Raw genomic sequence first — 27,417 nt, 5'->3', positions numbered from 1 at the left:
CCCCACACATACGCAGCAGATGGAAGTTGGGGCTCCTGCTGGCCAGCGATGGGGCCCCTGGCCAATCCTGCCACGGCCCAGGCTCAGTGTTCCTTCACAAGTTCACCGATGACTTCGGCTTCTTTGGCACCCACCCCCTCCTCCCATTTGCACATGTGTGAGCACATGCGTGTCCGAGCATGCCGTCTGACAGACGGGAATCCGTGAGAAGCTCCTCTTCCCCACTCCAGTCTCTGGGCTCCATGTGAGAACATGGACCCTGAGACGACACGAGACCTGTGCACAGGTCAAGTCTGGGGATGCCTCCTCACCCTGCCTCCAGGCTCTGTGCTGTGTGTCCTCTTGATCCCTAAAGGGTTAAGGTGCTCTGTGATGGATAAGTGGGCTCAGAAGCAGCCAACACTGGCTGTGACTCAGAGAGCCACGTGTGGTCCCCAGCTACATCCTGTTATGAAGGAGAACTGGTCTCTCGGAGAAGCCTGCTCTAATCCCCAGGCAGGGAAGGAAGTCAGGAAAGGAAAAAGTCATGAAGTTGAGAGAAAAACCCAGCCCTCGCCTCCTTCCGGTGTGACGGCTTTCCTGGGCCTCTGTCTGCCCCCCACCGGCCCCCCACCAGGAGCAGTGTGTGCTGGGGAGCCACCAGGCTGTGGTTAGTGTCAGAGATCAAAGGATAGGTAATTTTAGCAGCATGAAAAATAGGCCCTGTGGATATTTTAGAGCTGTTTTGCTAGCATTGGAGGAACAAATGTTGGATTTTGCTCAAATTTCCTGTCAATCCCAGGAGCTCTTCCTCCCTTGTGCTGACACCCAGTTCAGGGACGTTCAAAGACTCCCTCCTGACCGTGACCCACACTCATTTTACTTACATCCAGGCTTTGTGTGAATGGCGACCATACAAAACTGAAAGGGACCATGAAGCGTTCCTTACCCTTGCTGTGCGTACAACGCCCTTTATCTCCTATTGCTTTCTGTTGAAACCAGGTTGTACCCTGCCCTAAGTTACTCCATATTGCATAATGTGGTGGTTTTTTCAGATACATGAGCAACGCCACCTGTCTGGCGCCACCTACAAGGTACAGACTAATGGTACACAGCATTCCTAAAAGGAGAAACGGGGCCACTCTGCATATTTATCAATGCAACTGGGACCATCGGAGCCCATGGGCACATTAAAGTCCTACCCAGAAATCAGTAAACAGACACAAGAATTTGTCAGACACACCAGATGAGGGAAGGGTACAACCCCGTCACCTGCACTTCATGGGAAGGAGCACCTCACATTTTGGTGGCCCTGGTCTCCACTCACTTGTAATCTGACCACCATGGATCAAGGCATAGACAGGCAGAGAACTCCCAACTGTTCCCAGGCTTCAACGTGGCTCAGTCCCTGCTATTGACATGGCTTACTAAATTCCCTTCTGCAAACTTATCTGGACCTGCCATCCATCCACCCATCCATCCATCCATGCCTCATCCTGCTCTTTACCTGTCCAGCCTCCACTGTCCCTCACCTAGCTCCTATAGGTTCAACTCATCTCAACCCAAGCCCTCACAGCCTGACCCTAAGGGGGCAGCAGCAAACCTCCAGCAGTCATTCACATTCACGCGCTGGTTCTGGTGTAGGCTCTTGGCATACCTCTCAGCTTCCCACCTTCTGCCTCTCTGACCTCTCTGAAACTCTGAATTCTGCTGTAATATTTACAGTGTGGTGTGTAATGCATGATCTGAGAGTTGGCATTAGTAATTAAGGTTAGAAAAAAAAAAAGAAACTCTGCCTCAGCCTGGCTATCAAAGAAATCATGAATACTTGGCAAATTGCTTCCAACCAAACTGATGTGCCTCCTGGATTCATTGTTATTTAATAAATTCTGACATTGAGGAACGACACCCATGTGTTCATGTATGTTCTGACCTGATGCACTCGTGATAGACTCTGTTTTGTTGTTTTGAAAATTCTGGTCATGCTCATTCGGTGAACCAAGGCACCTGCTCTTGGCAAGTAGCACCTACAGTTTGAAATCTTTATCTTGGGACAGTCACCTACACGATATGGAAGCTTTGTTTGCCTCACCCATAGGAAGAGGTGGTTAAGAACCTCTTTTGATTCATGAAGTTCTCTGATTTGGTCTCTTCCTTCTTTTAAGAACCAACCGTGGAGCTGGAGAGATGGCTTAGTGGTTAAGACACTTGCCTGCGAGGCCTAAGGACCCAGGTTCAAATCTCCAAGTCCCACATAAGCCAGACATACAGTGATGCAAGTGCACAATGTCACACATGTGCCACAAGGGGGCGCATGCATTTGGAGTTCATTTGCAGCAGCTGAAGGCCCTGGCACACGCACCCGTGAGCACACACACACACTCGCTCTCAAAATAAATTTAAAAACTCTCCTTGGTCCTCATGAGAATCCAGTAGTTTGGATTACAGATTGGAAAACTGAGAAGGTTCAGAGTTTCTCGTACTGAAGTCAATAATTTCCCCTGCGTGCCTGTTTAACATAGATAGGGTCTTTAACATGGAATGCCCTTAACATGGAAAGGGTCTTTCGACTGTGGTTAGAAGCTTAACAAAGTTAGCTGAGAAACTATGACAATTGCAGGTGAGCCAGCTCAACTCTCAGGCAAATTATATCACTTGTATTTTTGTGGACCATTACTAAAAGTTGCTCATAATGGACAGAGACATCTTGCTTCATTCTGACCCCTTCTATAAGTGTTTTTGCTCATTTGGTCTAGTTTGTCTCTCTCTTTGCTGGGCAAAGACCATGTTTGCCTCATTTTCATTGTGCCCCTGAATTGAGTACCGTGTCTGACACAGCATATGGACTTTACTTGCAAACCGTTGTTGGAGGAAGGATGAAGCATGCCGCCCATGATGAGACTGGAGCCACAGTTCTGTCTTGATTGATGTGGTTTAGTGAATGTCTTCTTTGGCATGGATGCTATGGCTTATACACAAAAAGGCAATGGAAAAATGGAGGTAATTATATGGGTAATTCAAGCAAAACGGACCACCCGCTCTGACCTCAATGACCTGGTTATTTTAGGTGGAGGTGGCTGCAAACGTGCGGAACTGGAGTGACTACCTCCCTCCACGGTGTCTCACGCTTGCAGGCTAGCTCCAAGGGGCTCGGGGCTGCTTCCCTGGTCAAGAAAGCAGACACTCCACACCTTGGTATATGCCGCACAGGTGACTCTGTATACACACACACACACACACACACACACATCACAGCCCTGCACATTAGAGCAGAGAGGAGCAGGCGGCATGTAGAAAGCTCCCTTTCCACCAGGGGAGACCTTCCACACATGGACTTCTGCAGACCTCAACTTCTTTCTCTCAAGTACTCTGTTCTGGACTCACAAGATTGTAACTTGACCTTGGCAAACCTGGGCCAGTGCCAAGCAGAAACCTCGTGGGCTGAAAGGACTGGCCTGATACACAGTACTCAACGAGATAATGCTCTTCAATTGTGCATTTAAAAACAGAACAAAATTTCAAGCCTACGCCAGCAAGTCTGGCTTTGCCGTGTCAATAGTAGTGTTTAAAGATGGTATTTGGCTGGAGCAGCAAGTTCTGCAGATGAAAGCAATTTGGCCTTCGCTCCTTTCCCTTTTCTGCTCTTTCTCCTCTTCTCTCCTCTTCCTCCTTTTCTCTCCTTTCCTTTCTGTCTTCGTTCTCTTCTCTCTTCCCTTCTTCCCCTGTTGATTCCTAGCTCTGTCCTTCACTTTCAGGAAATTTCACCTGCTGATCTGGGGGCTTTGCCAGCCTCAAGGGCTGGGAAGACCATGTGTACATTTGATATCACCATAGCCAACAACCTGCTTCCCCTTCCCACTTCTGTCTGGCATGGGGCAGAGCCAGACTAGCTCACTGCCATCTTAAGGGAGGCAAAATGGGAAGCAAAGAAACACAAAAGAAAGGCACATGGTGCTTCCTACCTACCATAAATTCTAGATAGCCGCTGGCTAACTGTCCTACACTGTGGTGGCTTGAGTCAGATGTCTCCTATAAGCTCGCGCGTTCTGAATGCTTGGTTCCCAGCTGATGGCAGTTTGGGAGGTGGAGCCTTGCTGGAGGAGGTGTGTTGTTGGAGGCAAGCTTAGGGGTGCTGTAGCCAGCTCCCTCTTGCTAGAGTTTGGCTCAACCTCCTGCTGAGGTTGTCCACCTGCTGCGGCAGAGGTGATGCCCAGCCTCTGCTTATGCAATGCTTTCCCCTGCCACCGTGAAGCTTGCCCTAGAGACGGGAAGCCAAAACAAAAGCCTTACCTCCCATCGGCTGCTTTGGGTCAGGTGTTTTGCCTCAGCAACAAGAAGCTACTACATGTACAACCATGTATCTGAACTCGACAGCACTCTGAGATGGGTGGAGGAGGTATTAAGACCAGAGGAAAAGTTAAAAGGATGAGGAATAGCTACCTCAGGCCGCACGTAGAGGGATCAGCCAGAACGTTTGGGTTCTGGAACTTACCTTACGTGCAGGACGCAGAGCCCAGTGACTTCAGTTTCTCCTTCCTTCTGAGCTTTGGCCGGGGCTCTGCCCCAGAGTTCTTACCTGTCAGGCCTGTTTCAGCTCTTTCCTCCCCAAGGCTTTCCTCCATTCCCCAAGCCAGTGGGAGTCACTTCCCTGTGTCCCCACAGGGTGTCTGTTAGTCGCCACCTGTGTCAGGTCTGGCTTGTGGTGCTGCTGGGGTGTGTGGTGGCCCAGGTAGGGATGTCTGGTGTGGCCTAGCGCTCGCCTGAGCAGGCCCGGGGGGGGGGGAGACAAGGGGAAGGGGACAGGGGGCCAAAGAACACCTTTTCCACTCCAAAGCTCACTAGGACACTTACAACTCTGTGTGTGTGTGTGTGTGTGTGTGCGTGTGCGTGTGCACTCTGTTTGTGCCTGGATTGTGCTAAACAGACGCCTCGTGTTATCACAGCCAGTTTCTAGCAAAAGGCTTCCTTCATCCTATTGGGGACTGGCAGCATAGGTAACCTGGGGGAGGGGAAGGGGAACATGAGCCCCCCACACACACCCAGGGAAGAGGTCTGCTTAGAACTGGTAACACATGAATGGATGCTTTGCTCACTGATTCCATGTCACTGCTCCCAGGAGAGTCACCTCTTTCTTGATCTGGGATCAAGTAAGTCTTGGGAAGAGACCCTGTAGACATTCCTTCCACCCCCCCCCTCTGGGTTTTTTTCAAAGGTACTTTAAAAATTTGTTTATTTATTTATTTGAAAGGAGAGAGTGGGAGAAAGACAGAGAGAGAGAATGGACAGCATGCCAGGGCCTCTAGCCACTGCAAACGAACTTCAGATGTATGTGCCACTCTGTGCATCTGGCTTTATGTGGGTACTGGGGAATCACACCTGGGGCATCAGGTTTTGCAAGCAAGTGCCTGTAACTGCTGAGCCATCTCTCCAACCCCACCTCCCCCTGGTTTTAGCCTAAGCAGTGGTCAGGCACTTACTTACAGTGGCTTCCTGGACCGAGGCTAGCCTTTCCTGAGCACCCCGAGGGGCACCTGAGGATGCAGTGAGGCAGAAGCCCTAGCCCTGTCCCGTCCCGTGGTCGTCCTCTGTTACATTCTTTTCAATGCGATGCTCCAGCTCGCATAATGCAGACAGACCGGACACCAGAGGTGAGCAGCGGGTCTTAGCTCTTTTCTCAGTACAGAAGTTTTTCCCACGCTGAATCTCTGGCCCCATGGCTCTCCCCACCTACTAGCTGATTGTAATTTCAGCCCGGGGAATGAATTGTGTCTGAGTGTGCACACAAACATGTTTGTGCAAGCTGGCATAAAACCCACCTGGCAAGATAAGTCCCCGGATGCAATAGTGACATGAATGTTATGGAGAATAACCAACTGCTTCCTGACTGAATTTGATGTCTGGCACTGAAAATCTAGCCAAAAGCCTATGGTTAGAAAGAGCGCAGGCCCAGAGAGAGGAACCTGCTACTGTGGTTATGCTAAGCGGACAGCACGCCAGTCGCCTTCTAAATATTGTTGTTTGTTCTTATAGATTGGTGCTGCTTGAATCCTTGATCATGGAAGTTTCTTACTGCGATGGGCAGGGGTTAACGCCAGGTACAGAGGTGGGAAAATTGCTGAGAATAAGTGACTGAGATGTGCTCACACTCAACCTGGGCATCTAATCCCCCCCCCCCCCCCCCCCCCGTCCCCAAGGCTCGGTGAACCTGGAGGAGAAGGCAGAGGAAGAGAAGGAAGGGGAGGAGAGCATGCAGTACTGTCTCTGGATCCCACACTCATGAGCCCTCAGCAGCCATGGCGCAGGCGCAGAGTCCAGCACTGCGGGGGAGGACGTCTGAGACCCCGCCCCCACCGCCACTAACCACTGCTAATGGTTCCTGGGAGCGGCAGCCAGGTTCCTCAGTGGTGGAGCCACTGGTTAAGTTGGCCATCCCACACGAGCCTAAGGTAAATAACAAGCCAGAAACTCTATTTAACTCAGTGTGGTTTTTTTTTTTTTTTAACAAAAGGCATAAAAGTAAGATGGGGACTAAAGGAAAAAAGGGATATTAATGGGAGGGAGAGGGGGGACAAATGAGGTTAATTGAGAATAGGATCAAAATGCATACATATATGAAAATGTCAAAAATGGAAAAAGTAAATTAAAATTTAAAATTAATATCACATATGAGTGATTTCTCAGGTTCAGAATATCTACAGATTCTAGGTTTTTCTTTCAGACAAAGATTGAAATTCAGGTCATTTTATAATCAGGAAAGCGGTTTATTTTGATTCCTAGGAGTCAGCATCCCCTCTCAAAACGTGGGATATCCCAGCAGGCAGGCAGCCCCATGGCCGCCTGGAAGGAGGGGAGGCTGTCCGCCCGGAAACTGTCTTCCTCTCTTCACAGGAAGCATTCTTTCCTCAAAGGCCCTGCTGAAAGCCAAAGGGCAGAAGATGTCGTCCAGGGCACAAAGGTTCTATTCATGACTCCTTGGGGCCCCACGATCCCCATGCACAGCCCCAGGGAAGAAGACGAGGCGAGGTGCCGGGAATCTAGGGACTTGCACTTGTTTGCAGGCCTCCTCCAGCAGTTCCCTAGTGGGAACAGAATGGACCCCAGCCTGCCTGGCCCCCCAAGTGTGCTCTGTAACCCAGCACGCTGGACCTGGAGGTAGGGTAGAGACCAGGGTCCCATGACTCCGAGCTGCTCTGGACCCCAAGCTGCCCGGCCAGGGAGCCCAGGTCTGTCCTTTCTCTCCTTCTGCCCTCTCACACCCCAGAAGCACTCAGCCCAGGCTGATAAGCCCACAGGTGTTCTGAGATGGCTCTGACACCTCAGGGGCCTGAGGAGGGGCAGGGGGTGCCGCGTGTACTGTCTGTAGAATGCAAAGTTTCTACCTGGGGGGCAGGGGCTTGCTTTGTACCAGGACCTCTGGTTCCTATTTACCAAGAGGCCCCAGAGCTCTGGCCCCCAGCTGTCAGCACTCCCACTCAGGAGCGAACCCCTGACATGTCCCGAGGCTGCAAGAGGCCAGGCCTCCCTCCAGAGCAACTCAATCTCACCCCGAGCCCAGGGCTTTGTTGGCTGACCAGTGTCTGCATAGTTCTGGTTCCTGCAGTGGGGCAGTCCTCAAAGTGAGTCCCACGGGAGAGGTGACTTTGCCTTTCAACGCTGGGCCCTGGAGTACTTCTGTCTATTAGGGGGTTAGCAGAATGGTGAAAAATTCTGGTGGCTTCTGACCCAGCCCAAATGCTGCAGGTGTCTCCTGAGATGGAGCTGTTTGTCTTCCCCCATGGGTGGAGGGTTGAATGTGGCCACAACCTGGGCTCAGGGGCTGGGGAGAGAGAGACGGCTCTGTGGACCAAATGCTTGCTGCGCACCTGTAAGGACCACAGTTTAGCTCCTGGGCACCTACACAAGTGCCCACTGGGCATGGTGGCTTGCCTGTACTCCTAGCATTCAAGGGGAGGAGAAAGTGGACCCCTGGAGCAAACTGGCTAGCTAGACTCTCCAACTTTGCAAGCTCTGGTTTGAAGTGAGAGACCTTGCTTCAGTAGATACCCGGTGTCAAGGGCTGGCTTACGCACACATGCACACGTATGTGCCACATGCATATGAGCACACATATACCTGTGCACACATATGCAAAACAAAACATCAAACCTAGGCCCGAGGCTCTGGACCCAGATGGAAAGAAAACAAGTGAATAGTGGCAGTAAATGAAGCAGAACTCAGGAAACCAGTCCCAGTGGACCTTGGAAGGTCTGCAATCTGTACACACACAGGACGTCTCATACAGGGTCACTCTAAAAACAAGGCACAAGGAAAAATGATCTGGGGTCAGGATCGCCCTGGCCTCTTCCTTTAGAATGCACCAGACTCCAGACTGATGAGTGGTCTTACACTCAGCCAAGCAGCTGATGTCTCCATCAGCAGGGAAGCGGGTGGTGGAACTTCACAATGAAGTGATTGTCCTGCACCTAGGGACCATGCTGCATGGCAAAGTGGGCATCTCTAAGCACCAGGCACCTGCTCACACCTGTGAGAGCCTTGCTGATTAAGATAGACATTTGTTTCTGTCTCCCAGGACCCTGGCTTACCAGATGGTGACTCATAATGTTGATATCCTGCGTCCTCGTACCTTCGTCAGGCTGGGCCCAGGAGTTGGGAAAATAATGTTCAGAGGTAGATGAGCTTCCCTGTGGACTCGGACCCTGCATACCTAGGCTACTGTGGTGGTTTGAATAAGATGCCCCCTGTAAGCTCATGTGTTTTGAACACTTGGTCTCTAGTTGGTGGCAACTTGGAAAAGTTGTGGAGCCTTTGGGAGGTGGCGTCTCGCTGGAGGAGTTGTGCTGCCTGTGACACGTTTTGGGTGATACAGTCCAGTTCCAAGCCCAGCACTGAGATTATTTCCCTCCTGCTGCTGTGAAGACGTGATGCCCAGCTGGCTGCTCCTGCCATGCTACCCTTGCAGTGAGGAACTAACTCCCCTCCAAACTGTAAAGTGCAGTAAACCTTTTCCCTCCATCAGCTGCTTCTGGTCAGGTGTTTTGTCCCAGCAACAAGAAGGTAACTGCTACCTTCGTTTTCTCTGCAGAAAGCTTTATCTTTTGAGGCATGTCTCCCCACTGTCTCCTCACGCCACCACGGTAAGGTAACCTGGGCCATTTGCTGGTACAAAACAGTGAGGGTTCCCTAGCACAGTCACCTTGTGCAGCTGCTGCCCTCTCCTCCGTGGAAAGGAGTAGTTTGTTACAAGCTGGAAACAGACATCTGGTCCCTGGCATGGAGAGAGGGAAAGACAGATGAGTGAGTCTCTGATGTGTCTACAGTTGGCAGTGCATCTGACATGGGCTGTGAGAGAAAGGCAGCGGGTGCTCTAGATGGCAAAGCCATTGAAGACACAGAAGAGCTGAGAAGGGCCCACAGGCTTCTGGTTGAGAAGGCGAGGGTAACCCCAGAGCTAAGGAAGCTGCCCTTGTGAACAGAGAAGTCCAAGGCTACCCAATTGTGCCCATGCAATAATCTCAATGTCTTTTTCCAAATGACTGGTCTTTTCCTCAACGCCCACTTGAAAGCAGAGATAACTAGTGTTCTACAAATATTTATAGCCATCATTTAAAAATTCATCACTTTTTATGACAAGAGCAGTACAGTGGTTGTAATATATAAAAAGAATGGAGTAAATATCAAAGTAATAGATAGCCAAGAAAGCAAAAGTCCTGTCTGCTGGAAATAAACACTGGTAACAGTATAGGATATTTACACCGGTGTTTCAACCAATTGTTTGTTTATACAGTAAAGACATGTGCGGGAGGGAAGCAAGTGTGTGGGCTTGCCTTCCGAGTGTGTGCCCCCTGAGAGCTCTCTGCCTGGCTCTCCGAAACAAAACACCCGCCTCCGGTCCACCTGGTGGCAGCTATTTTCTGATAGAAAAGGGTTCCCCAGCACTGGGCTGCCTTTCTAGTTCAGTAGCAGCAAACTCACCCCATACCATCTTCCTCTCTAAGCACTTCTCACCCAGGTTCAATATGGCATCTTAGATGAGGCATGTAGGTATAGAATATTGTGATACGATCAGAAGTATTTGTTGGGCTCCCTGCTCCCTGGTATCTGGTATGAAGCTCTCAAACCCTTGAAGAGAACCTCTCTTTGTGCTAGGGGGAAGTTTTCTGCTGATATTTGCTGTTTTTAAAAACGGGTTATGGGCCGGATGTGGTGGTGGTACATGCCTTTAATCCCAGCACTTGAGAGGCAGAGGTAGGAGGATCACTGTGAGTTCAAGACCAGCCTGAGACTGACTATATAGGTAGTGAATTCCAGGCCATTCTGAAATCCTACCTCACAAAAACCCAAAATAAACAAATAAATAAGAGTTTATAGGCTGGAGAGATGGATCATCCATGAAGGTGCATGCCTGCAAAGCCTAACAACCCGAGTTTGATTCCCAAGTACTCATGTAAAGCCAGTTACACAAAATGGTGCTTGCATCTGGAGTTCTTTTGCAGTGTCTGAAGGCCTGGCATTCTCTCTCTCTCTCTCTCTCTCTCTCTCTCTCTCTCTCTCTCTCTCTGTGCCTTAAATCACAGCACTTGAGAGGCTGTGAGCTGGAGGCCACCCTGAGACTGCACAGTGAACTCCAGGTCAGCCTGTAGTAGAGGGAGACCTGCCTCAAACAACAACAAACAGAACAACCATTTTATAATTAACATATAATGGGGAATAATTTGATGCTTCAATACATGTGTACATTGTATATTGATCAAATCAAAGTAGTTAGCCTATGCATCATTTATCACTTCTTTATGATTTTTGAAATATACAATGCCTTGTGACACAGAGCTCCCAAGACCTTTGTGTTCTAGTGAGTGACAAGGATATCTGGCAGAGACCTCCCAGGTCCCCTGAGTTTCCCAGGTGATGAGAGTGTCCTTGGTTCTAATCATGGGACTCTTAGTGGGCTCCTGAAGGCCTTAGGAGGAGGGCAGCTTACCAGAGAAACCAACCATGTGATTAGATGATTGGAACTTTCAATGGCCATCTGTCTGCTCCTCCATTTCTAAGGGAAAGGGGCTGAAGGCTGAGTCAGTCATGTCTCTAGATGAGTTTCCATAAACACTCCAATGGACTAGGTCTGCAAAGTGTCCAGATGGCTAGACACATGGAAATGCCCATAGGTGGTGCCCCAGAAAGGGCATGTATGTTTCATATCCTTTCCCATATGTCCTGTGCTATGATTCTCTTTCATTTGGCTATTTATCAATAATATTTGTCATAAATAGAGAAGCATCAGTGTTTTCTAGGAGTTCTATGAGTCTCTCTAGGAAATTAATTAACCCAAGGAAAGGGCATCTTGATTTATAGTGGTTTAACACAGGTGAAAAGTGACAGCCTAACTGTTTGTAATTGGCATTGGAAGTGAGGGACAGCCTTGTGAGACTTGAGTACTTAACTTGTACAATCTGGTGGTTCTCTGTGTACACAGTCAGAACTGAGTTAAGTGAAGGGCACCTAAGTGATTGACACCTGTTGCAGAATGCTTGCTTGGTATGTTGGGAAAGGGATCCCACACCTCTGGCATTAGCATGGTGTTGCTAGGTGCTGTGTTAGGCCAGGAAACACACTTAAGTTTTTCCTTCTGGGGTGGTTTGATGCAGGTACCCCTCATAAACTTAGGTATTCTGAATGCTAGTCTCCCCAGCTGATGACAATTGGAAATTAAAGCCTTCTGGAGGTGGTGTATTGTTGGGGGCAGTCTTATGGGTATTATAGCTAGTTTTCTCATGCCAGTGTTTGGCACACTTTCTTGGTCCTGTTGTCCACCTGATGTTGGCCAGGAGGTGATGTCCACCCTCTGCTCATGCCATCATTTTCCTCTGCCATCATGGAGCTTCCCCTTGAGTCTGTAAGCCAAAATAAACCCCTTTTCCCCAAAAGCTGCCCTAAGTTGGGTGATTTCTGCCAGCAATGAGAACCTGACTACAACAGTAATAGTTGGCACCAGAGGAGCGGGATTGCTACTAGACACCTGAGTGTGTGCCTTTGGCCTTTTGGAGCTGGTTTTCAAGAGGAATGTAGAAGGATTTGAAACCTTGGCCTGAGAGACACCTTGCGGTGCTGTAAGTACAGCTTGATGTATTCTTCTGTTCAGAGTTGCAAGAATTGAATGTGTAAGAACTTTGGACAGTGAGGTTTGGCTTATGAGGGTGAAAAGGAGCTTTGTCTGGACTGGGCAAGAAGCAGTTTGTGTGAGAGGCTTGCTGATATGGCTATGTCCTGAGAATTTGTACAGCATTGATTGCTAGAAACGGACTGGTATGAGAAGAGGGATATAGCACAGAAATGAAATCTTTGGGCTCAAACTTCTGCCCCTTTAGCTGCAATTATATGAGAGATTACAACATTTGAGATTGGGCTACCTGATCTTTACTAGAGCAACAGGAAGAATGTAGACTCTTTTGAAGGGGCCTGAGTGCTCAAGAGGTGTCCTATTCTTCCAAGTCGGCTTTATCCACCTCCCTCCCCCACCCAGATTAACAAATTGGCATTCTACCTAGAAATGCAGGAAAGAGAGCATCATTGAATTTGCAACTTTGTCTTGTGTTTTGAAAATGGCCATGGGCAGTGTGAAGCAGGCTTGCTGGATGCCTGCATGGAGACCCAGTGGAGATGCTGGGACCATGAGATGGCTACCAAGGAGAGCTGCCAGCCCTGGATAAAGTTTTCCAGGACTATGAGTAGCCTAGCTGGAGGGGCAGAACTGGAACTCCAGAGACTTGTTGCTGGTTAGAATTATCAGACTTGGAGATTTGTCACTCACTAGAGTTGTTGGACTTGGAGTTACAGAGTTTGATGTTTGCCCTGTTAAATCTTGTATTTGTTGAATATTTCTTTGCTATGCCCAATGCCATCTTTTGTAGCATGAATGTTTATTCCGTGCCTTTGTGAGTTTGGGGGGGGGCATTTTTTGGTATTATGGCTCAGTTAAAAGACTTAGTATTATGGGAATGTTTGAACATCATTAGAATGGATAGTAAAAAAAAAATATGGCGACTTTGTTTTGTTTTGTTTTTTGTTTTGTTTTTTGAAGGTAGAGTCTCACTCTAGCTCAGGCTGACCTGGATATCACTATGTAGTCTCAGGCTGGCCTCAAACTCACGGTGATCCTACTTCTGCTTCCTGAGTGCTGGGATTAAAGGCATGCACCACCATGCTGGACTAAAAATATGGGAACTTTTAAAGTTGGACTGAATGCATTGCATTTTATATCACCATGGTTAACAGTTTATAGGGGCCAGGGGCAGAATGTGGTGGTTTGATTCAGGTGTCCCTCATAAACTTAAGTCTTCTGAATGCTAGTCTCCCCAGCTGATGGTAATTTGAAATTAAAGCCTCCTGGAGGCGGTGCATTGTTGGGGACGGGCTTTTGGGTGTTATAGCCAGTTTCCCCTGCCAGTGTTTGGCACACTCTCTTGTTCCTGTTATCCACCTAATGTTGGCCAGGAGGTGATGTCCACCCTCTGCTCATACCATCGTTTTCCCCTGCCATCGTGGAGCTTCCCCTTGAGTCTGTGAGCCAAAATAAACCCATTTTTCCCCAAAGCTGCTCTTGGTTGGGTGACTTCTGCCAGCAATGCGAGCCTGACCGCAGCTGCATCTTACTCAAGTCCCTTCCCAGCATTGCTTTAGGCAACACTGCACAGCATCCCGAGCTCCGCCCTGTTCTTAAGGGCCAAGGGTGGTCAAATCCTGAAGCCTACCCTTGCTCACCCCCACTCTGGTGTTGTCTCTCAGAAAGGGAAGAAGGGGAATATGATGGTTCTTGAACATACACCATGCAAAGAGTTTAAATACTCAGAAGCCATTCAAGGTTGCATAGCGAGTAGACGAGACCTGTGTTCTGACGCCCACTTCTTGCTGGTGGAGAATTAGAAGACGAGAGTGCTTCGCCCCTTGTGAAAACTACTTCTCTGGGCTTGATGACCACATAAAGCAAGAAGCTGATTCCCAGCCTTGTCTATGCTACGGAATCCCTTGAGCGGCTTAAGTGAACTGGCAGGTTCCTCCCAGGCCCTCAGTTTCCCCTGTGTGGGGTGTGACCTGGCACCTCACCTTCCACAGCTCTGTGCTGGGCTGGATTTGTGCAGTGCACCATGGGAGCGTGGGTACTGATGACTCTTGATTTGATTCTCCTGCCTGAGAACGCTGGAGTCGAGAGTCAGGGTGTTCACACTGCAGCGCCCGCACTTGCTGACCTTGGACTCGGGGATGACCCTCCCGGGGCCCCTGCTTCCTAACCTCTAAATGAGGCTAAAAATAGTGCTCATCTCACGGGACTGCTGGAGGCTGAAGTGAGTTATGGCATGCAGACGACTAAGCATGGCCCTTGGCACCCAGCAGGGTACTTAATCTGTTCTTTCTTGCCCTCCAGAGAGCATAGCTTTTTAAACCGCAGGTCACGACCCACGTGGGGTTGCATAACTAAATGTGTGGGTCGTGAAAAGTTTGACAAGAGCAAAGTTTTCTGAATGTACAGTAATCAAAAACTAATTCAGAATTGAGCACGTAACGAACCCCAGGTGTTCTTTGCAGTGATGGCCCATGTTGTACCACCCTGGCTACGGCCCTGGTTCTAACACAGCATAGGAGCACCGTGCCTGGTGCATGCCATCGCACCAGGCTATGCCAAGGGACACCACCTGAAACACCTCAGCTCTGATTTGAAGCTACTGCAAGTTACAAGTTTTGTGTTGTTTTTTTTTTTTTTTTTTTACTGTGTATACAAAATTTTCTGCTCTTACAGAAACTTGGTGATTTAATTACAGAAAATAAAGATTTTTAATATTTTCCTATTGTCATTCCTCAGCATGCAAGTATCAAATGAGTGAAGATCATTGTCTTACACTGTGTTAGAATGTTTGATCTTAAATATTGTTGCCTGAGTTGCTGGCTTGAGTTTCAACAAAAATCACTAAGTGAATTTTGGCTAGGGATTAGGACAGAATTCCTAGCAAATTCTGAAATGGCCCTAAACTGCCATATTGTAGTACATCTTTATGTAGAGCAGTGCTTTAAGCATCGATGATTATACAATCAAGATATCAGTTAACTCTGAAAACCATTGAAGATATTCCACATCCTGTAGTATCAAATAATCAGCCAAGATTTAATTCTTTGTATTAAAAAACAGCCCATTCGTCTCATTAGAATGCAAATTTACTTTCATCTCTAGTAAATATATGTATTTATCTCTCATAAATTGTATGTATGTTAAAGAATTGTTTAAAATATTTATCATGATTTATCATCAGTAAATATTTGGTTTGTATGCATATTTTACATGCCTACATGCCTGGGTTTACATAAAAATTTCTCTGTAGAAAAGGGGTCACAAGTGGAAATTGCTCTCGGGGGCCTTGTGCAACAGCTGTGGCTCAGAGCATCATTTCCACTGTCTGGAAGGTTCACAGGAGAGTCCCTGATATCCACACGGAGGGCAGCCAGTGGAAGTGAAGGTTCTGGAGGCCAAATTGGAGCCCTGAGGGCCGACAAGCCCATTGGGGGCTGAGGAAAGCTTGCCTTGGTGGCCTTTAGGGTTTCCCTGCTGCTCTTCCTGAGATGACCAGCTGCTCTGCAAGTGGGTGATGGGCTCCTTCTCCACCCCTACCCCCACCCCAACCGGCTGGCTTCAGACAGATACTGGAGATTCCAAAAAGTCTGTATGGCCCCCAGACAGGTGAAGGCAGGAACTCTAGCCCAGCGCCCGTCTACATGATCTGGGAAAGCTTTCCTGTGCCACCGCTGTCTGGCTTTTCTCCCAAGGGCTGGGCTGTTTGGGGGACAGCTATCTGTTGGGACCCTATGTTTGACCTCTCCAGCCAGGCAGAGACCCAGTCCTGTCTTGAAAGATCAGCCCTGGTGTGACCAGGCCCTTCTCTGCTTGGCATGGTGGCTGAGGCTGGAAGGACCCCTGCAGGCAGGGGGAGCTGACTTTCTGCTTTGCTTTGCCATTTGTTGGCTTGTCATCTTGAGCCTGTGGTTCCACCTCTAGGGAAGAATCCAGACCTAGTTCTACCTGTTTGACCGGCTGCCTTCCATCAGGCCGAACACCGAACACTGGAGCATGGTTACCCCCTCACAGAGGAGGAAGAGCTAAGAAGGGGTTGGGAGTGCAGGGGGGTCTCTGGGCCCAGCGCTGTGGAAAGAACACTGTGAACCAAACCTGGATGAGTGACGGGCAGTCCCAGGACAGCCTCCGGCTGACCACCGCCGTGGGCCAATCCATAACTGCTCTGGACCCTGTGGACACAGCTGAATACAGGCAGTTGGTCTGAATCAATCATTTCCAAAGTGAATTACTGAGTATACTAGTTTTGAAAGTTGCTTCTCAAAAAAATGACAAAAAGAGAGAAGTCTCTAAGACACAATACATTTCAGGAACACCACAAATTCCACCATCCTCACAGTGAGCACATTTCAATACGTATGTTAGCTTAGTAAAAGCTCCAAGATCCAGTAGTAAATAAGCCAATTTGACTATGCTTGTTTTGCTTTTTTCCTAAACTCACTTGAGTAAAATCCTTGTTCTCCCTTTTAATCCACTAATCTCCCAGAGCACTAAAGTTTAGAAAAAGCTAGGTAAGAAATGATGGGTTCGTCCAGACCTGGGATACTTGAGCTTAAAGGTACCCACAGAACACACGGGATCCTGTTTCGATGTAGATTCTGGGCCAGAGGGATGGCTTAGTGGTCAAGGCATTTGCCTATGAACATAAGGACCCAGGTTGGATTCCCCAGTATTCATATTAAGCCCGATGCACAAGGTGGTACATGTGCCTGGAGTTCATTTGCAGTGGCTAGAGGCCCTGGTGTGCCCATTCTCTCTCTATCTCCCCGCCCTCTATCTCAAATAAATAAATAAAATATTTATTTAAAAGTAGATTCTAGCTCAGCATGTCCAGGCAAGGCCTGGGATTCCAGATATCTAACACAAAACTCCCAAATGTTGTCTGTCAGACTGGTTCAGGGGCATCACATGAAGCCATGAAGGGCTGAGTCCGAAAGCTCATTTTGTTTTCAATACTGGAAGCAGCCTAGGCATGCTAACCCAGCAACTGTGAAATCAGAGCCCTGGGGCAGGGCCCGGGGTGTACCATCTCCCAGCAGGGTGACCTTGGATAGCACGCTTCCTGAGCAATGGTTTTCTCGTCTGCAAAGTTTAGACATTAGTCATACCTGCCCCATATGGTTGTTCGAAGATTAAGTAAGACTGTGTATTAAATGTGCATTTCAGACATAGCCTGTGATAAGAGCATACCATAACCTGGTCACCACCAGTAAGCACCCTCGCCTGGCTTATTTCGCCTATGGGCTGACATCACCTCTTGGCTTGCCTCCACCTTTGCTTGCATTGCTGACTGCGGTCCCCAAGTCCTCTTCTTCTCTATCAGTGTGACTTTGTAGGACCTCTCTCACATGCTGGAGTGCTTTCTCTTGTTTTGAGGGCATCAGAGGAACCGAGAGACCGTGACTACCAGGAAGATTACCCACAAAGATCACTCACAACCCATTAGGCATAGCACAACCCACTCAGGCAGGAGTCAAACTGACACAGGTCCTCCTGAGCCTGTCAAAAGGGGCTCCTCATTCACTGAGGTATAAGAACTGGCATTGTCTCATCACACTGAGCGTGGGACCCACCAACTGCCTTGAAAATGTGTATGTCCAGTGTAACCTCTGGGTTTCTCGGTGTTTCTGCAGTTGCACAATATTAAAACCTCATAGAAATATGTTCAAAAACAACCCAGCAAGACCTATATTTGGGCTCCATTACTCTCCCTGCTTAATTGTAGTCATGTAATTAAATGTATAATTACATGTGGATGGTGTATTGGGCTTCATCACCCAAGCTACCCTGATCGTGCCTGGTCTTGGAAGCTGAGCAAGGAAGAGGGAAAGAAGGTCACGGCTTGTGATCACCCCTGGGTGTGGGCCCTAGTACCTAATCATCTCTTCTAACCCTGAGATACCTGTTCACAGTCTTTGCATCTGGCTCAGAAAGGTTGAGGTGTTTGCCTAAATACCTAGCTGGTAAGTAGTGGGCCTGGGACTGGCATTTACCATGAATCCTATCGTCTATCCTCACTGTCCGTTTCTCCCTGCATGGGTAGATATTCATTGCAGCTTCCAAAACTGTATGTGGTATTGAAATATCTGGGGAGAAAATGAGTATTCTTTTTTTTTTTTAATTTATTTATTTGAGAGCGACAGACACAGAGAGAAAGACAGATAGAGGGAGAGAGAGAGAATGGGCGCACCAGGGCTTCCAGCCTCTGCAAACGAACTCCAGACGCGTGCGCCCCCTTGTGCATCTGGCTAACGTGGGACCTGGGGAACCGAGCCTCGAACCGGGGTCCTTAGGCTTCACAGGCAAGCGCTTAACCGCTAAGCCATCTCTCCAGCCCGAGTATTCTTTTATTGTATTTTTTATTTGAGACAGAGAGGGGGAAAGAGATAGAGAAAGAAGAGAGAGACAGAGAGGGAGGGAGAGAGAGAATGGGTGTGCCAGGGCCTCTAGCCACTGCAAACAAACTCCAGGTGCATGTGCCACCTTGTGGCTTACATGGGACCTGGAGAATTGAACCTGAGTCCTTAGACATCAAAGGCAAGTGCCTTGACTGTTAAACCATCTCTCCAGACCAGAAAATGAGTCTTCTTCCAATGCTTTCCCAGGCATGAGTCAGGTTGCACATATGGGCCAGTCAAATTCATGTGTCTTTGGAGACTGCCACACGCTTCTGTTCCCATGTAGGTGGGAGCCAGGTGGAGAGAGACGTGTTTGATGCATGTGGTAGTTCAACTACATGTCCCCTAGCCTCAGGCATCTTTTAATTAAAGTTAAACTTCCTATTTAAGTCTCCAGCAGCCTGCGGGAGGGGTGTGTCACTGGGGGCGGATCCGATGCCAGCTGAAAGGTATAGAGAGAGCAAGTCTGAGCTTCCGGCGGTGGGGAGGGTCCTGCCTTTTGTGTTTGCTGGGTTTTTGGTGGTTTCTCTCTGCTTGGATCTGTGGAAGGGGCCAGCTTCTTCCACCACTGATGGAATTTTCCCTGGATTTGTAAGCTTAAGTAAATCCCTTCCTCCCATAAATTGTGTCTGTTTGGAAGCTCCTCCCAGCAACGCGGCGTGCACGTCCACGGCAGTGCCCTAGAGCTGCTAGAATACGGGATAAGAAACGCATTAAGAAGGCAGGAGAGGGGCTGGAGAGATGGCTTAGCGGTTAAGCGCTTGCCTGTGAAGCCTAAGGACCCCGGTTCGAGGCTCGGTTCCCCAGGTCCCACGTTAGCCAGATGCACAAGGAGTTCCTTTGCAGAGGCTGGAAGCCCTGGCGCGCCCATTCTCTCTCTCTCCCTCTATCTGTCTTTCTCTCTGTGTCTGTCGCTCTCAAATAAAAAAAAAAAAAGAAGGCAGGTGAGAACGAAGGCCTGCTCTTGGTTCCATGCTGTCTACCCTCTGATCCTGGAGCTCGACAGCCCAGCCTTTGTGTGTCCTGGCTGCCCGGTCCCAGGGTCAGAAACCAATCACAGTGTCACCTTACGCCTAGCCTAGACGGAAGTCATTCTCATCCATCTCAGCGGTGGGCTATGTTAGGCTGGCTCAGCCGTACGCGTCTGGGAGGCTCTGCCTGTTCCCAGCTCTGCGCCATCCTCGGCCACATGCCGCCTGTCTCCTCGCCATTTCTTCCAGTGATGGATCGGGTGAGCGAGCTATGAGCCAGGTCCCCGGCTATGTGAAATCAAGACTTTCTGTCCATGCTGCATGGGGAGGGGGGAGAGAAATGAGGTGAAATAAGAGTTGTTTTGTGTCAACCATTGCTCCAGACTCCCCTCTCCCCACCTCAAAAAAAAAAAAAAAAATGACATCGGAGAGTCTGTCTGACCCCTGTGGCCACCAGCTCATCTGCAGAGTCAGACACCATTCAGGGCTGACAGCTAGCAACTTGACAATTGTTCTCTACACCGTGCAAATGTGGGCATCCTTAATAACCCAGGATGCCCCGGCTCTGCCACACTTGCTGGGGCTCAGCGCCTTTTTCTCAGTCACCCCTGCTGGCTGGGTTGTCGCTATCTCTCAGCACTGTCACCTCTTGGAACACTGGGCTGAGGCCAGGCCTTCCCGAGAACAATGCGCAGCTCAGGGCCCCGTTCAGTTTACCGCGCGCCTGGAGCGCCAGCTCTCCGCTGGGAGACGGGAGAGGAGCGTCTGCTGCCAGCTGAAGGGGAAGAGGGCTCCTTGTGTCTTTGGCATTTTGCAGCTGCAGGCAGAACTGCTGGGACTTAACAATTCTGACCTCTTTTAAAACCTCTTCAACTTCGTTTGGGGGAGTGCTTCACTCACCAAGCTAACAGGATCTTTCATTATTTGTGACCAACAGCAAGATGGAGACTCCCCCCCTTTAACTGGAGCAGCTGATGTTCATCAAACATCGACGCTGTCTTTCACAAGCGGCATCTTAGTGAACCTTGCAACTATGCAAGACAAGCACATTTCTGAGCCCCCAGTTTATAGGTGAGGGGTCTCCGACCGAGAGACATGAAGCACCCCTCCCCTGTCATCTAGCAGGTAGCACTGGAATTTGAGTCCACGCAGTCTGACCCCACAGACTCCCTTTCAGCCCTTCCCATCTTCCTCTACCCTGAAGTTGGGTTCGTGTTCGGTTCTTGAGCCTCCCAGGGGCAAGCACTGGGAAAACACCCAGAGTTCCTAAGCCTCTGGTTTATGTTTTCCTCGACTCCACCCCAGCAACCTATGTGCACGCACTTACTCTGCCCAGTAAACTACTGCATAGGCTCAAAGTGCCTCACTCACCCCACCGCAGTGAGCATGCACTGGGGCCCAGACGGACGTCTGTTTTCCAGATGGCGTGGCCAACCTCCAGGCTTACACGTTCTTATGTGTTCTTTGGCCAGCCTCACTGGGTGTTTTGAGAAGGAGGCTTGTTCTGTCTTTATCTAGAAAAGTATAGGTGTTGTAGTAAAGGTGGAAGAAGGGAGACATGAAACAAGTTGGCCACAAGACCTTCCAAACAGAAGCCTTTCCTGTCTTGCTCTGCCTGTTTTCTTCCACTGCCTTGACCCTGGGCCCACAACCCTCCCACTGGCCTCTGTAATCTTCCTCTCTGGCATTTTACTTTTTAGCCACAAAACCAAGAAGTCATAATTCTAAAGGTCAAGTATGGTGGGTTGGATTATGTCTCTCCCAAAAGATATGTCCAAGTCCAAAAATCTCAAGATGAATCCTTAAGAATCTCACAAGTGGGCCATATATCCATTTTCAGAAAAATGAAAGAGTGACTTCTTACAATGCTGTCTTCTAGCCACAAAGTGGTCATGATATTCATTACCTCACAGTGTCAGACACGACCTACCCAAGACCCGCATAAGAGGAGGAAGGAAAACAAGATGACATCACAACGAAAGGAAGAGCAGTTGGGAAAGAGGAAGGAGGGATTCAATAGAGTAGGGATTTGGGAAGGGAGAAAGGGTGGTAGTAGGAGGGGATTAGGATCATGATATATCGTCTATACATTTATGAAAGTTGTCAATAAAAAGTTAAAAACAAGCCGGACATGATGGCTCATGCCTTTAATCCCAGCACTTGGGAGGCAGAGGTAAGAGGATTGCTGTGAGTTTGAGGCCACCCTGAGACTCCATTGTGAATTCCAGGTCATCCTGGGCTAGAGTGAGACCCTACCTTGAAAAAAAAAAAAAAGTTAAAAGCAACAAAAATAAACAAGAGAAAAAACTGGAGATACAAAGATGTCAGAGGGAAAGACAATGAGGTGACAGGGATAGAGATTAGATTCAACTCTTCATAAGCCAAGGAACATCTGGAAGAGGCAGAAGCCTTTGGAGGGAAAAAAGTGACCCTGCTGATATCTCCCCAGAATGAGAGAGAATAAGTCTCTCTTGGTGTAAGCTGCCCAGTTTGTGATTGCTTGTTGATCTCTAGGACAAGAATATGCCAAAGCCAGCTTACTGGAAAGGTCTACAGAGCAGAAGGTGAGGAGGGCAAAAGGTAAGGAACATATAGAAGAAGGTTCCCAAAAGCAGCATCGTCCCCTGTAGGAATGAGAGAGGGTATGTTGGGTGGGGGGCCTGGAGCTGGGAACATAAAGATAGAAAAGCCCCAGAACATCAGAGTAGCTTGTTAGGATCTCTGCTGGCGTCCAAAGAAGAAAGGAAAAAGAAAAGGAGAAATTAGGCTTTTTGAGTTAGAACTCAGAAAAGTTAGGGTCAATGAGCAGCTGCACCAAGGGAGGGCTTCTGCAGGTAACGCACATTATTTCCTTAAGGAAATATTCTTTTCCTCTTTCCACCTTGTGAGCGCATCTATAGGTGAGAGATGGTCTCCAGACTAGGGAGTGACTGATGGGCTCCCAGGACCAGAGGACTTTGTCCCTTCTCCTCTGGAGGAAGTGTCTGATCCCTTTCTTTCTTTAAAAAAAAAAAAAAAAAATTATTTATTTGAGAGAGAGTGAGAGAAAGAGGCAGATAGGGTGAGAGAAAGAATAGGCACACTATGGCCTCTACCCTCTGCAAAAGAGCTCCAGATGCATCCAGACGCATGCACCACTTTGCACATCTGGCTTAATGTGGATACTAGGCAATTAAACCCATGTCCTTAAGCTTTGCAGGCAAGTGTTTCAACCGCCAAGCCATGTCTCCAGGCTGTCTCTTCCCTTTCTAATGTTGCTAGGGAAACAGGAAGTGGGTCCTTTTTTTCAGTGACCTCTAAGACCGATGTCTGTCCACCTACAACCATCCTCCCTCGTGCGTTCAGACTACAGTCAGTCGTTCAGGAGGTGGGGTAACGCGAGGCTGAAGTGGGGCACAGAGGAGTCCTGGTGCGGCTCTTCTGTCATCCCCACTTTGATCTGTAGACAGGTTCCAGCTACGTTCCCTTGGACCCATGTCCCCAGCCAACTACGCACAAAAGAAAATCATCTTGCTTCTAATATCTATCACAAGTGCTCATAAAAATTTTAGAATAATTTCTGACTCTTGTCAAAGACCCAGGTAATGTCAAATCTGGCTGCACTTTGTTCCATGTGTGTTGTTCCATTCGCCAGCAATCCTCCTGCCTCAGCCTCCTTTGTCCTAACTATTCATAGACTGATAAATATACAAAGACACAGGAAATTAAAAAAAACCAACAACTCAGTAGTATACCAAATTGATCTGAAATCAAGCGACATGTTGTTTTAAAAGATTAATAAGTTGGGCTGGAGAAATGGCTTAGCCGTTCATGTGCTTGCCTGCAAAACCTAAGGACCCAGGTTTGATTCCCCGCTACCCACGTAAGACAGATGCACAAGGTGGTACATGAGTCTGGAGTTTGTTTGCAGTGGCTGGAGGCCCTGGTGTGCCCATTCTTTCTATCTGCCTCTCTCTCTCTCTCTTTTTCAAATAAATAGATTAAATTAAAAAAGAATAATAAGTTATTTGACTCTTTAATTTCAGCAAATTTAACAATATAGCCAGATGTTTCAAAATCTTTAATTTTCTTATTGATAATTTTTATACATGTACATAATGTATTTTGATCATAACCCTCCAAAACGTTCTTTTGTACCCCCTTCCCTGTCTCCCACGAAACCTTTTTTTTTTTTTTTTTTTTTTTTTTTTTTGAGGTAGGGTCTCACTCTAGCTCAGGCTCTCCTGGAATTAACTATGTAGTCTCAGGGTGGCCTTGAACTCACAGCGATTCTCCTACCTCTGCCTCCCAAATGCTGGGATTAAAGGCATGCGCCACTACGCCCAGCTTGAAACCTTTCCTTTTTCCCAACTACCTCCTCTTCTATTTTGAGGTCTTTTTTTCTGCACCCCCCCGTCACCCATAACAGAACGTTGGGGGGTCCAGTGTTGTGCAGGTAACGACAGTAGCTGTGAGGTGATCTCCGTGACGGGCAGATGTAGGGACAGCCAGGAAGCAGCACTGGGGGGCTTGACTTGGCTTCTCGTGGCTAGCATGGTTCACAGCATGTCTTGTGGGAGTCCCACTGACCAGGACGCTATGTATTCATGCACCATTCCAGGTGGCACCCCAAATTAAACTACATCCAGAAAAGTTATCGTCAGGCTCTCGGTTTGCATCTGTCCTTGCTTGGTAAACTTTATTTCTTCTTCTCTTCCCCAGGCTCTTTATCCTGATTAAATTCTCCCCAGGGAGTGATCCCCATTTGCAAACTTTTTACCCCAGATGACTGTTCCCTTGGAATGCATGAAGCTCATCAGCCTAAGCTTTCTGCATGTTTCTTCTGTTTCTTTAAAAGCAAAGCCATCCTGCCTTTGAAATTTCCAATTATCTGTCTGTCTCTTTCTCTAGTAACAGATTTATTGATATATGATTCACCTGCGGCCAAAACTCACCCCAGTAATGCATTTAGACGTGCCTGTGCCGCCCACGGGCCTGTGCGGCATGCGCTCTGGCACAGCGCAGACGTTTCCAGCGTCTCCAAAGCAGAGCGGCGGCTGGGAGCATTCTTCCCCGTTTCACCATCACCCGGCTCCCGGAGCTCAGTCTCTCCTCACTCTGCGTGCATTTGCTTCTGAACTTCTCACATGAATGGGATCAGCGGACAAGGGGCTGTGTGCGCGTGACCTCTTTCACACACCGTAAGGCTCTTCGAGATTCCCACATGCTGAATCACACAGCCGCGTTTCATTCCTGGGTTTGCTCAGTAATATTCCACTCTGTCTGTACCATGAGTGTGCCACTCCTCAGATGACTGGTATTTGGCACGGCCCCATCTTTTTGGCTATTAAGTTATTAATGCGGTTATGAACAGTCGTACATGAGTTTTTGTTACTGATGGTTTTACTTCTCTTGACTAGATACCCAAGAATAGAATTGCTGGTCACAGCCAGGCATGGCGGTGCATGCCTTTAATCCCCACACTGGGGAGGCACAGGTAGGAGGATCACCGTGAGTTCAAGGCCACCCTGAGACTACATAGTGAATTTCAGGTTAGCCTGGCCCAGAGTGAGACCCTATCTCAAAAAAACTAACCAAACAGCCCCAAAAGACTTGCTAGTCACGGTAATTCCAGTTTAATATCCCATGTTGAGGACTGGGAGAAGCTACCAGATGTGGTCTGAAGTGGGTGTAGCAGTTTACAGTCCTACCAGAATTAACATGATGGTGCTGATTTTCCCACATGCTGTCAGCCCATACCATTGCCTACCTTTTCCACCTTAGCTCCAGACATCTTTAAAACTCCTTTTTCCCTTTTCCCTCCTGTGTCTCTTTGAAGGGAAGATTGTCACAGTAGCTAGTAGGTGAAATTTTTTTGCCTGAAAAAATTCTGCATTAAGCCCCACATTCAGATGATAGTTATTCCTGTTTGCTCAAACCAGTTACAGAGTGAGACCCAGCAACGATACTCTCCCAGTCCCAGTGGAAAGGAAAGGAACTCAGGTTGTGTTTCTCTTTTGGCTCCCAGAGAGGTCACGTTCAGGTTACGTGTGGCTTCCTGTTCCTTTCAGAAACATGAGGTTCGAGAGCAACAAGCTGAGTATGGTGGTTCACACCTGTGATACCAGCTTTCAGGAGGCAGAGGCCGAAAGATCTCAAGTTAGAGGCTAGCCTGGACTACGGAGTGTGTTCACGCAGGGATCCATCGGCATTTTACTAGCAACCAGCATGTGAAGTCTCTAGTGTTTAGCTTATCTTCTCCCAGAAACCTTGTCAGCGTGTAGGAGCCTGTCCACCTTCTGGACAAGAACTTAGGAGCTCTGGCGGCTGTGACCTCAGAGACCATCACTCCAGGCGCATGACCTGTACAGTGTTGGGGCCCATTGACACTGTCGTTCCCTCCACAGTTACTGGCAGTTAATGGTTTGGGGAGGGACAACTTTCTTCCTCCATCCATGCAACCTAACTAAATTCAGTGGGTCTCCTCTTTCTCTCTTTCTCCCTCCTTCACTTCTCTCTTTCTCCCCCATTTCTCTCTCTCTCCCTGTCTCTCACACACACACACACTCACAAACATACTCAAAGATCCAAGTGGAACAAGGACTAGTTGGAAAGAAGGCATGTTTTCAGATGAGAAAGGGGCATTAGAGAAGGTAATAGGAGGAGATTGTGATAAAAATACATCCTATACATGTATAAAAATTACTATCAAAAATTAAAGATTTTTGATATTTTTCTTGAGGTAGGGTCTCACTCTAGCTCAGGCTGACCTGGAATTCACTCAGTAGTCTCAGGATGGCCTTTAACTCACTATGATCCTCCTCCCTCTGCCTCCTAAGAGCTGTGGGATTAAGGCATGTGCCACCATGCCTGGCTAAAATTAAAGATTTTTTTAAGTAAACAATAGGTATAAAATAAGTTTTAAAAATCCAAAAAAGCTGCCTGGGAAGTTAAGTGACTTGCCTAAGGTCACCTAGAAAACATGAAAAGTCCCGGCTCCAGCTGGGCCCAGGTTCTGTCTCGCATTTTCCCCTCACACGTAGATTGTCCCAAGCAGCAAGGTTCAAGGTGCACAGTGTCAGGATCTTTTTTGTCTTGTCACTGGCTTGTGGAGGAGGTCGCCGGAACCCTTCCTTTTCCTACATCTTGCACAGTTCCTGCTGAGAACATGGACTCGGCTCACTCTGGCCTCCTCCCCTTATCTGCCTGACCTGGGCCTCCAGGGCCTCCCCCAGCCACGTGGGGCTGGCTTGGCAAAAACCAGGCTCTAGCATTTGCCTTAGCTATTTGCTTTTCCTCTTTATTTTCTCCATAGGATGTCTGCCTTCCCAAAATAACACCGGGGCATTCCAGGTAAACTCAACATCCGGACCAAAATCCCCTTTCGGCAGGTTCTATGAGGGGCTTGGCTTGCCATTGTCTTTTTCCTTCCTCCAGTCATTCAGGGCTGGGAGTGTGGGACAGGCTCTCTGTGGGGCCCTGCAGGGCAAGGGAAGCAGGGGACTGTAGGGGACGGGGAGGGACTTGGCTAGGCTCCCAGAGAGGCCTGAAGCCAGTCCATGGCCTCTACCCCAGGACTAGAGAGCAATGACCGTCTCACCGACTGGGGAATGTTAAGAAAACATACACGATACAGTTTTGTGTCCTTACTACATACAAACATTGTGTACCCAGGAATGCTCACAGCTGGACTTGTTGGCCTTCGGATCTTCTCAAACAGTGGTGTCCCTTGGAAAGTTTTCCTGGGCTGCAGCTATGCTCAAGACGCCCCAGCCCACATGTGCTGTGGGGGTTTTCTGGACATCCAAGCTGAATTTCATCTGGTGATTGTTTTTCCCTCCACCGCTTTGTGAACATTTCCTGTCATTTCCCTTGGTCCGTAAGAAAGTTCAAGTCCAGAAACGCTATTGCCAATTTCCCAACCTTGCTATCTTCTCCTTTCTATTTAAAATGTAAAAAAAAAAAAAAAAAGGCCAGG

The 27,417-nt window shown here is 48.4% G+C and overlaps 1 long non-coding RNA gene across 1 annotated transcript; it reads right to left on the bottom strand.

The window, feature by feature from the left end:
- Window positions 1-19,444: 19,444 nt before the first annotated feature.
- On the bottom strand, window positions 19,445-24,570 carry LOC123460591. The gene is made up of 3 exons (XR_006637111.1): window positions 24,395-24,570; window positions 20,832-20,974; window positions 19,445-19,777 (listed from the first exon to the last, which is right to left on the bottom strand). It is a non-coding gene; the product is annotated as an uncharacterized LOC123460591 (long non-coding RNA).
- Between the last annotated feature and the right edge of the window lie 2,847 nt (window positions 24,571-27,417).

The sequence above is a fragment of the Jaculus jaculus genome, chromosome 5, assembly GCF_020740685.1.
Source record: "Jaculus jaculus isolate mJacJac1 chromosome 5, mJacJac1.mat.Y.cur, whole genome shotgun sequence".
Taxonomy (NCBI): Eukaryota; Metazoa; Chordata; class Mammalia; order Rodentia; family Dipodidae; genus Jaculus; species Jaculus jaculus.
Note: the sequence above shows the minus strand (reverse complement) of the source record. Positions and strands in the feature narration are given on the sequence as shown.